Genomic DNA, 12,269 nt, shown 5'->3' on the forward strand with positions numbered 1-12,269 from the left:
TTTCAGGGAAGAACTTTACGATGTGAGAATGCTTTAGTGGTTGCTCCGTCTTTTCTCGGCTGTATGCCACAGCAGATGGGGCAATTTCAGTGAGGGAAGACAGCACAAATTCAGTGTGTCCTGTACTTTCTCGTGTCTTTGAGGAAGCAACCGAGTTGAATCTCTTGTAGTTAGGCTGGTGAGGACTTACACGTAGGTGAACTGTGAATACTTAAGTTCATTTCATTCCACAGGGCTGCAAATTTTAAACCAGAGGTGGACAAACCTCTTCACTGTAGGAGCCCCATCCTAAAATCCTTGTGGATAAAAAGCTGCATGGGGTACATCGCATACTTAGGAGAATCAAGGATAGCAGGAGTGTGATTTCCCAATAAGAAGTGACAGAAGAGTCCCTCTGCTCCACAGGGCTGACCTGTCTTGCTTCTCAGTCCCAAAGCAGCTGGGGGAAGTCATCTTCGGCAAGCTGAACCTTGCTGGCAATACAGATTACCTGGCAGACTGACTAAAAACTTGCTGCTGGCCAGCTTCACTGTAGGGAAATCCCTTTGAACATCCATTTCTGTCTAGCACCACATTTTGGCCAGCCTTATCTGATTGCTTTAAGAATCTGAATCAGCTTAAGCATTAACCTCAGGAGTAAATGGTCTCATTATAATCAGTGCAGCTACCAACAGGCTAAACTTACGGTTCATGATTTAGGACCCTCCATTAATAGATGAATAGAGTGGATTCTAGTGGTTCCATATGTCCACTCATTTTTTGGTTATTGAAAGATACTGCACCAGCCACAGTTCAGACCAAGCTGCTTTGCAATGTATTATTATAATCTATTGGAGGTAGGAATATACAGTATGCAGAGAGGTTAGACACAAGCCTTGTTTATTTGAAAAGATACAGTCCCTATAACGGTGAAGTGAAAACATGTTTACTTAATTTGAAACTCCTGTATGCTCCATTCAAGGATCGCAGCTTATATCTTTTGCTAAATTTCTGGGAGTTTATTCTATTAAAATCAGTGCTTGAAGCTGGGAGTTACTATTTTTAGGGGTATAGAAGAGTGTTTTTCAGACACACTTGTCAGGAGTGGCACTACTCCATTTTGTAGAAATCCAAGGAGGATAAAGTCCATTCTCGTCTGATATAGTAGTCTAAGTGGTAATACTAAAAATGACAAGACAAGACAACTCCTATTCTTGTTATCAATAGTTGCTTTACCATTTATCTATAAAGGACATTTCTTATGTGTATTTGAGGCCCATTTGAGACTAATTTTCATTGATCTATAAATAAGAATAAAATCAGCCTTTTTAAACTTTTAATGGACTTTTTCTTTCCTAATGACATTTTTACTTCATTACATATCACCATAATATTTTGAATATGCTGACTGTAAATTGAACAATATTAATAGAAACATAAATGAGAGAGAACTTCCTTCAACAGATCGTTTCATCTATCACCAACTCTGAAGCAAGATCAAACACCTTAATTACTGTTGTGCCAGTGGATGCTAGTCTAACATGCTCTTTGAAACCTGTGATGCTGGCGTTTGCTCCATTCCCTGTTCACAGAGGGTAATTCACTGCCCTCTTTGTGAGAGACTTTTGGGAATTGGTAGGGATTTATCATACCTCTTCTCGGTTTTCTCCTTTCTAGATCCACCAACTCGAGATCCACCAAGCTCAGTTCTTTAAGTCATTCCTGATAACTCATGTTTCCTCAACTTGATTGTCTCTGTGGCTCCTTGCAAGGTCACCTGCTGGTTCACATTTTTATTGGGGTGTGTTACCAAAACGAAGCTGAGGCTGTGTTGGCGTAGAGGTGGGTGGGAGGATTACTTTGCATGCCTTGCGTTTGACATTGCAGTTTACCTGTCACAATAGGATGAACACCTTTTTTCACACAGATTGCTTAAACTCCATTTGTGATCTGCTCCAAAGCCATTTCTCCAGAGCTGCTACTTATCCAGTAGTTGCTTTCTCATATCTGTGCAGCTGCCTTTTTAGATGTTGCAGTTGTTTTACATATTAAGTATAATTTCAGTTTATGATAATTAAAAGAAAATAAAAATGCATTCTCAATTTTCTGACCTGACAGTGAAGGGAATTCTAGAAACTTTCAGTGAGCATCTTTAATTCCAACTTTTGCTTTTATTTCACTGATTCTTATATTTTATCCTCACTGTTCTTGAAATAAATGTTCAGTACACATTAAATTAGAGCTATACCACAACTAGAGTGAAATCACTCAGTCTGCATTTTAAATGGTTAAAACTCTTATGTATTTTTTTATTGTCAGGATCCTGTAACTATAGTATTATCAGTCCCTTTTTCTTGAATTTTTAGTGGAAGTCTTGGAAGGACATTTATTTTTACTGGTAACTTCTGTAAATTTTTCTTTTTTTTGTCAGATGCTCAGACATAAACTGTTGGTTTTGATTATGTCCCGTAGCACTGCTTTACTAGACCATGTTCTTGCAGACGTGCATTTGCATGTAACTAATGTGGTTGAAGTTGAGGGGACTGCTTGCAGGACATACATTTAAACATGTGTTTACATCTTTTGAGTACTGAGTCTTTACTTTGAGATCTTCAGGGAAGCAACTCAGTCTGCTTTCCTCCCTGGAGAGTGTCTCATGCATTATAATAACAATAAATAATATGAAGACCCCACCTGGAGTACTGTGCCCAGCTCTGGAGCCCTCAGCATAAGAAAGACATGGACCTGTTGGAGAGCATCCAGAAGAGGGCCACAAAAATGATCAGGGGGATGGAACACCTCTCCTATGAAGAAAGGTTGAGAGAGTTGGGGTTGTTCAGCCTAGAGAAGAGAAGGCTCCGGGGACACCTTATTGCAGCCTATCAGTACTTCAAGGGGGCTTATAAAAAAGATGGGGGCAAACTTTTTAGCAGGGCCTGTTGCGACAGGACAAGGGGGAATGGTTTTAAACTAAAAGAGGGTAGCTTTAGACTAGATATAAGGGAGAAACTTTTTACGCTGAGGGTGGTGAAACACTGGCACATGTTGCCCAGAGAGGTGGTGGTGGTGGATGCCCCATCCCTGGAAACATTCAAGGTCAGGTTGGACGGGGCTCTGAGCAACCTGATCTAGTTGAAGATGTCCCTGCCCACGGCAGGGGGGTTGGGCTAGATGACCTTTAGAGGTCCTTTCCAACCCAAACTATTCTATGATTCTATGAAGAATGTGTATATTTTCTTATTCCAGCATACTACTGTACACAAAGAAAACTAGGTTCTTCCAAATTTTCAAGTGCCTGCAGATTTCTTTAGCAAATACTTTTGTTGTCTGATGACCTTTCCTTCATTAGTATGAATTTCCCTTCGAGGCAGGCATTTTTCAATCAACAGTAATTTGCATATAATTTATCAAGAGAAAAGAAAAGCAAAATAATTTTATTTAAAGATTTCCCTTTGTTTTAAGTGTCATTAGCAGTTCTGACTAATCAGATTTTTACAATCTCATCAGGCGCTTTTAGAAAATCTCTATGAACTCATCTAGAGGATGCATTTATTCCTAAGTGTCCTGTATTGCATTACAGCACAGTAACGAGTCACCGACTGCTACAGATGTTTATGTGAAATGCAATTAACACTCTGCCAATTTAGTTTTTATAGGGACACAATCAATTTTTATTCATTTTAAAGCTAGAATGCTTTCTTTTATTGTGTGCTGCCTCTCTGCTGATTATATAGCTAAACAAATTATTCTTCTGTTTGTAGTAAATGGGAGCGTTTAGGCAGAGAGTACTGTGGCATATTACATGGATCACATATAGGATAGGAATTAAATGTATGGATTATGTAGAATTTGTAAGAACTAAAAGCTAATTTAAAAATATGCTTAAGTTTGGTTTATTAAAAAAAAAATCACATAGAAATGTGAATGATGGCATTTAGAGATGTTTGTTTAATCACAAGCTTGGTCCTGTGATGTGTTTAGTGTCCACAGCTACTGTGGCTTTCATTATTAGGGGAATAGAAAACTCAGCTTGTTCCGGGTCTCCTTTAATAATGGCATTTTCCCGGATACTTGACTTAGTTCAAGTAATTGCAGTGAACAATACTAAATTATTATATGCTAATCTTGGCTGCATAAAGAGACCCTAAGTAAGTGGTACGTTCAACAAACATAGGGATACTGTTGTAGGTAAGGACTATCAAAGACTTGAGAAGAATGGAGATTTCTGGATGTTCCCTGTTGGGTAATATTTTTTGGATATTATGGGTGATGTTAATTCAAGTAAACAGTAAGAAAGCAAAAAGAAGACTGGAGGTGGCATGAATGTGAACTATTAGGAAAAATTTTGCTTAGAATGAACCACCTTCTGCACTTAGCAAAATTATTGATAAAATTGGCTTGTGCTCGTGCAGAAGCCATTTTTTTCTAGGAATTGGTTCCATCTTAAATAAATACCTATTATCCTGACTTCAAGTGATCACATGCAGAATCTGTAAATAGGGCTTCTGCTCATTATTCTTTCTTCCTTTAGAAGCATGCCCATATCATTTCCTATCCCTTCCTTATGCATTTGTTTGTTTGCTTTTCTTCCTTGACTGTTGGGCTATGTTTATCTGCTTTAGTAAAAGCTTATCAAAGAGTTGCTCCTTGCCTGTCCTTAGCATATATAACTGTATCATCGGGCTGGCCAGGGAAACACTTGAACGTGACTGCATATAGGCCATCTGCTGGCATCTTCTGTTTGGGAAGGCTGTGGCTGACCCCCAGGCTGTTCCCCTGGGCACCCCCTGTGTTTTGTACTCCAGCAAGAAGTCTGAGCACTGTCCTTCCACCGATACTGATGTTTCTTCCTTGGTGGGTCCTCCTGGTCACTTTTCTTTCTCATGGTCAATTCTAGTGTTCGTTCCTGGGGCATTCCCACCTCTTGTTCTTTCCATCCTCCAAGCCCAGGTCCTGCACTGCCCCTTACATCCCTGCATCCCCAGCTCCTGTCTCACCAGTCCTAGCTTTCTTCTTCCTCCCTCTGCTCACCTCTCTGCCTATTCTTCATGCTTTTCTCAGCCCCAGAGCTCATTTTCTCTCATCTGCTCTTCTTTCCCTGCATTTGAATCAACTTCTTTCTCTGTCCTTCCTGGACACAATGCAGAGAATGAAGGGAAGGAAAAGATCATTAAAAAAAAGATAAAAACCCATTTCTGCCCTAATTTTATGAGACAGCCCATTCAGAATTCCCCAAAGCATGCCAAGTGTGGACAGATTGGTCCATAGGATTGACCTGCTAAAATGTAATATGTTATCAAATCTCTACCATGAGCTGCAGTTTTCCAAGGTTAATTATTTTTTACCAAATTCATAGGGAAGTTAATAATTGCTGCCCTGAAATAAATGTCATGTTCCTGATGTATAGTCTGTCTTAAAAAAAAAAAATTCATTATTTTGAATGTGGGCAGAATTGTTTTCTTTTTTATCATTCTCAGAAATGGCTGAACAATTTTGATTGACATTTCATATCAATCAGCTTGATGCTGAGGAAGCTGTAAATTTACCGTGGAACTTGTTCCCCTAGTAGTTAAAGCACGTGTACGTTTAAGTTTTCTAGGCCTCTGCCAGCCAAGCTGGAAAGTAAGTTGAAAAGTCATTTCTTCTGCAACTGCCTTGCTACCCTTTCGCTGTCAGGCTGCAAGGCTTGTAAGTGTTTTTATAGTCCCGGTCACTCAGAGAATGCTTAGATTACACCTACTGACTATCAGAACCACCTCTGTATAACCTGTGCAACTATTAAAATACTTATGGTTTCAGAGAAAGCAGTAAGAACGTGCATCCTATGTGTGGGTTTAAAGCCCACATTTACATCCTCTGAATTTTTGCTGCACATTTCAGAGAGGTTTCAGTCTAACTCCAGATGTATGAGTGCTTAAAGGCAGTCTTGTCTTTATACTTGCCTGTGAAGTGTCATGAATGCTTATAGTTTTGTTATCCATACCGATGTTAATTTACTTAGGATGCAGTTACAGCACAGTGCTGAATTTTCTTGACCTCAAGCACTGAGACAGAAACTTAACTTAAAGCACAGAAGTAGTTTCCTTGAATTTAAACTGTGACTATAAATAATGCACACACTTTTGTGTAATGAAATAATTAATAATTTCCTCCAAATTTAGTTATAAACTACTGAAGTTAATATTTAATTTTTTTTTTAAAGTTCAGATTTCTATAAAATGCATCTAATAACTTTATAGAGCACCGCAACACAAATCTAAAGAAAATATTTACAGATTATAATGAATACCTCCATTTTAAGTTGGTCATGTAAGGATGATCATGTGTTCAGAGAAAACGTACAAAGGTTTTGTTTTCTTTTTCAGATGTTTTTTACCTGATCTGTCTTTCTGTGGCAAGTAACAAAGTATTAGCCCCTTTGGTGCTAATACTAATAACTCACAACCTAACGCAGATTTCCGAGGCCTCCCTGCAGACAATATGAAGGCTTCTTGTTTTACTTCTTAAAATTTATTAGTATTCAAGTTCAGTGAAGCCTAGATGAATAATTGCAGAAAATAAACACCCCTAGGAAGTATGAACAAGGTGAGCTATAGAAGCAGCTCTTACGCCGAAATCAGATGAGATCCACATTTAGTTCTCTTTCATGTTTCTCTTGCAATTTTTCAAAGGAAATGGTACAATGACAATGACCATTTTTAGTAACACGTTGTAATTGCCACAGCGTTAGGACACAAAGCGTTGTGAAGCAGGGAAAAAAAGGCTGAAAATGACCAGCAAGGACACTTTAATGAACACTTGAATGCACCTCAAATGAAAACCAGATGTTCTTTGTTAACTTCAGCAGTAAGCCTTCTGTTCCGATTGAGGAAACTGTACCTTCATCAAGGACAGAGAACAAGGAGAGCTCTTTCCAACAACAACGCATATTTTTTGTATGTTTAATAGATAATACTGCAGAGGTATGTTTCTGTACCTTGCTGAACCTTTATGGCATATTTAACATCACTGATATAAATAACAACCCACGGCACCGTAATTTTATGATTTGAACAGTACGGTTCTTTATTTAAGAAAGCTCTGTAACACAATTTGCTTAGCAAATGGAAAATATTTCTGCAAAATAACTACCAAAAAACTACAAAAAAGAACTCTTTCCTTACCATTTCACTGCACCAGAAGGAATACTGCAAATAAAGTGATGCTGTACGCAGAGTTTGATTTTCAGCATAGTTTTGATTTAATAGGTCATAAATACCGTTTTTTAGCTATCCGTTCTCTAAGTTCTAGTGGGACTGCCTAGGTCTGGCAAATCAACCGCTGACAGGAAACGAAAAATTCCTGGGAGAATTAGTCGCAGTATTTATGTGCATGTGTGTATCTATATCAATACATAGCTAGACATTCAGAGGTATATAGCATTGTATATAAACTCTAGACCTTAAAAACATATTGACTTGTAAAACACCTACAGCAACTAAGTCAGGTATTAGGTGCTCCAGGTACCCCTGTAGACCTGCAGTCCTACTGCAAGTACAACTTCATGGACACTGCTGGAGCGTAGCAACAGTAAATTGTCTCTTCAGACTTTAAGGAAAGGGTTTAATCAGAGATGTTCAGAACTAATTCTGGAAACCTGTAACATTTTATAGGTTTAGCACTGATTTCTCCAGGTCATCAGGTTGTTCTGCAGCACATGGTGTGTTGCCAGCTGAATCCTTGGTAGGTAGTGAGAATCCTGTCTCTGCCCCAGAAAGGATACAGATAATTTTCCTGTACCATCTGTCTCCTTTCCCATTAGGAGAAGTGGAACTGGAGGCAGAGACAGGTCATGGTGGAGCTAACTGCTCTGTGCTTCATCACTTGTTGGATTGTGTTAGTGGAAGTACAGGTAGGCTCCTGGTTGTTTTAGCTGGAGGTGAGGAATGGGGAGGAATAGCCAGCTTCTTGCAGCTGTCCCTCTCCACTATGTCTGAACATAGTTTTAGGATTATGTATATTGTATTAAATATTAAGGTTTTCCTATTATCCACTCTGAAACTCTTGTGTTTCAGCTTATGCCCGTTGTCCCTCAACCCCCCACCATGCATTACTGTAAAGAGCCTGGCTCTTGTCTTCTTGATGACCTCCTTGCAGGTACTGGAAGGCTGCTATTAGGTTCCCCTTAAGCCTGCTAAACTTGGTAGAGTTTGCCTGATTTAATCCACTGGCCAAGCCACGTGTTATTTTGAGGAATAAAGGCCAGGTTTTAACCTCTAAACAACTCCCAACAGCTCACTGTGGGCACATGTTTAGGTCCTTCAGGCTTTTTGCCCTCATCTTTGTTAGTACCATGCCTCTCTGTGCTGTACGAGTGTTGGTCTGACATCAGTGAGCGGCTGTGAGTGTTGTGCCCAGAGGTTCAGCGTGGGGAGAGCTAAAATGTTGGGGAGAGTGTTGTGGATACTCAGTGTTCTCTGAGTCTCTGACAGTGTTCTCTGTCAGCTGCAGAAGGGTTTTGGTTTCGAGTGCCTCTTCGCATAATAGGAGTAATCTGCTATTTACATTAGTCACGCAAGGTTCCTCCAAAGGTCAGTGGATCTCTCCTCTCTTGTGTTGTTTCCACTTAATCTGTTCAGGAGGACATACCCTTTTTGCATCCTTCTTGCTTTCTGCCCTTTTGCAGGGATTTTAAACTCTGAAATGAAAGTCAGATCCACAAAGCTACTGGGAACACCAGTTCATCTTCAGAGAACAACTGTATAGCTCATCTTCACCAGATTATACCATTTATCTTACTACTTAGTATTTCATAAAACTCTTAGGACATCCACTCCTTTTCTTCAATTGTTATCTGGTTTGCTCTGCATTTCTTTAGCACATTTAATTTTCAACATATGTCTGAAAATGTTCATACTATGGAAAGTGGTTCATCTGTTTTTATGAACAGTTTCTTTTTTACAAATGAATGAATTTCAGCTTCCTGAGAATGTGTTTCAAAGTTGCCATTAGCTGTCTTCATTATTTTGCATTCAAAATTGTTTTGTTCCTGTGGCAGGATTGAGACTGGACTGGAGGGAGTAGGAGGGGGGACATGCCCATAGGTCCTCAAAGGGAATTCAAGGGTGTGTCTTACATTTGTTTCGAAGTAAAATGCCAAAATTGACCAAAAATAAGCATTGTCTATATCAATCCTATTTTTTATGTTTTCCATGTGAAAGAAGAGATCATATGTATGCCTGCAGATGAAAGTGAAAACCTGTTACTTACCGGCCAGTAGTTTAAGAATACAGAACTGACTTGTACAGCTGTATTAATGAGTTTGCATACAGCAGTTACAGCACACCAGAAATTACTGCGTGTAAGATGTTGGAAAGACCAGATTCACAGATATTTTCGGAGCCTTGCTCATCTGTCACAACTTCATGCTTGGCTCCACTGTTTCTGTCCTTACAGGGGAGCTGTGGACTTGTAGCTGGGTTGTGTGAAGCTGAAGCTTTCATAAAGCCTTAGTGAAGTATATTCAACAGATCATTTTGAGCACAAACTGTTGGCAGGCAGGAAACATGAGGAATTCCTTGAGATTCTCTGATAGTTTTATACTTGGTATTTGGAGAGTTTTTTTCCACAATATATAGTATTTCTACTGTAAAGACCCAATTTACTTTGGCTTTTCTTTTAGATTTCTGCCTGTATGGAAATGAGTGGCAGTTTAGCATTTTGTTCTCATCCTCGGAAGACTTGTAGGAGATTTAGTGCCACGTGAGACTGTGGAGAGATCTACTAGATGGATGGATAGAAAAGCATGAGAAGGAAGGGGAGCAGATCACCAGGTCCTTCTGAATATCAGAAATTGTGATCATTTAGATTTGGTGATATCTACTGATGAACAGTTTCTACGTACGGCTAGATGGACAGTTTGCTCTCTGAGCAGATTTGCTGACTTTTGTTTGATAGCATCCCTGCAGTGCCTTGGGAAGGCTTTAGTTAGCGAGATGTACCCAGTCCAAGTTGTACGGATTTTGACCGGTTCTATCAGAGCATCCCTCCCGTGCTGCAAGCAGGAAAAATATTAGTGTTTTCGTTTCTTTCTATTTTAAGTCGACTTTTTCTCCAGTGTAACTGAATTTTTGTTGTTCATTATGCCAACTAGTATGTCTCATGGAGAACTGAGGTCATGGAAGTCGGCTGGGGAAGGACTCAGCAGCAGGAAGGAGTCCAGAAATGGCAGTAAAACTGGCTTTTCATTTGGTTATTGAGGCCTATTAAATTTATGTTTAAGTGAGCAAACTTACGAGATATGAATTGGTACACTGAGAAAAAAATAATTTGGGGTCATTCCTGTATTTCAAGCTTTAGCAATTAAAAGTGTAAATTCATGTGTTATTGCTTGTTGTTTTATATAAAGCCAGGCTGGGATACTGATTAATGTGATTTATGGAAATAGTGAAATATATACTCATTTGGGAATTAATTCACAGGTTTAATTCATATATTTTGAATAGGTCTTGCAAAGTTTATCCCAATGTCATCATAAAATGGATTCACTCCTGCTTTAGTAGTACAACTACAACTACTATCACTCCTGTGATAGTAGTACAACAAAGTTATGTTTACAGAAGTAGATTTCAAAAGAAATATTAGATAAACCAAATAAGCCCCAAATGTGCAATAACTTAGGTACAAATGCAGTTTTAAATATGAGTTTTGGGATACACTTAACGGGCAAATATTACACGTATTTCTTCTGTTTCCTCCTAGTTCCTGTGCGTTGAGATTCAGTAACGCATGTATGCAAAAAGCAGAGCTCTATGAAAGCACTAACTGGTGTACTCATTAGTGCCAGATACTGACTCTGTACTAGAAGATGTTGACGTGTAGAATCACTAGTTAGAACAAAGTGGATTTGCAAGCTGAAGTTACAATATTTCCATACTGTACTGTGATTATTTTACTGTTTTAGAATACATGGAGCCACTATTCAGCCACATGGCAGTGTTAAATTTTGCATATGCTAAAGTATGCGTGAAACCTCTGGCTGCCAAAGTTTGGAGTTTAAGGTGGCTGACAGCAATTTTCGTAAAGAAAGAAACCATGAAAAAGGGAATTATACTGCGTAGATAGACTTTTGATTTCCCACCAAAATATCTCCATGTTATTTTCTCATTTGAGTATTTTTTCCCGTTTATGACTTACTGGAATTTTGTCTTACAGTGTGGGAAAGCATTGTAAAAGGGAGTAGAAATCACAGATTATAATTTAAATCTATGGTATGAACGCTATTGCAACGTTGGATATAGCTGTCTGCTGAGGTTTTGGTATAAGAATACTAGTTCCTGGCGGGGGGGAAATGGAGTTTGTAACTTAATAGGAAAAATAAATAGAAGGTCCCACTCTTAAGCAAACAAAATCCCTCTGCCCCTAACCCCTTAAAGTTTGGACACCATTCAAAGTAATTCAGAATTAAAGTTATATTCCAACAAGCCATTGTGGAAATGCAATCTGAAAAGGGAAGAAATAAGTGTCTTTTATATTTGTCCTGTATTTTACATAAAGCAGGGAAAGTCTTCATTTTGTAATGCCTCATGTATATTTTAGCTTGTTTTACTGGAGGTCTCCTTAGAGAAGCAGAGAAGTGGCTGGAGAACTTCATTAGTTCTTGAAGGACAGAACAGATTATTGAATAATCATCAGAGATCTTACCTCCCAGCTGTTTGAATTAAATAAGCTGTAACAAAATGTACACAAATCCTCCCAGAGATTTAAGTAGATGACTGTGCCTGAGGAAGTTAAATTACAGAAAAGAACATCTTAATTTCAGTCCACTGTCTCTGAAACTCATTTCATAGGCACTGAGAATATTGAACTCTCATAGAAATCAGGCTACTGAATTCAGGGCACCCAAATCAGAAAATATAGCCCCTTGTATTTTCCCCAAGACATGTATATTTTTGTTTGTTTGTAGAGAGATAGAGGGAAGAGGTTATCTTACAAATAACAAAAAATAATTTGTGATAATTTTTCTTAGAATCCTTTTGCTAATCCCCACTAGAATAAAAAACATCTAATTATTCATTTTGTAAAAGCCAAAACATTAATCAGTCAGGCTATTAAGCTGTAAGAAATTAAATATAATATTCGAGAATAGAAGAGTCACTATATCTCTATAATGACTCATGAATGATTCATTTATGTTAGTGTAAAATTAAACACCTACTTTTTATACAAAGTTGAGGAACTGTTTGTGTTTACAATGCTGAAGGAGGTGCTAAACCAAGTAACCGAACAGCAGCGAGAAAGCCAAATGGCAT

The sequence above is a fragment of the Aptenodytes patagonicus genome, chromosome 2, assembly GCF_965638725.1.
Source record: "Aptenodytes patagonicus chromosome 2, bAptPat1.pri.cur, whole genome shotgun sequence".
Classification (NCBI taxonomy): Eukaryota; Metazoa; Chordata; class Aves; order Sphenisciformes; family Spheniscidae; genus Aptenodytes; species Aptenodytes patagonicus.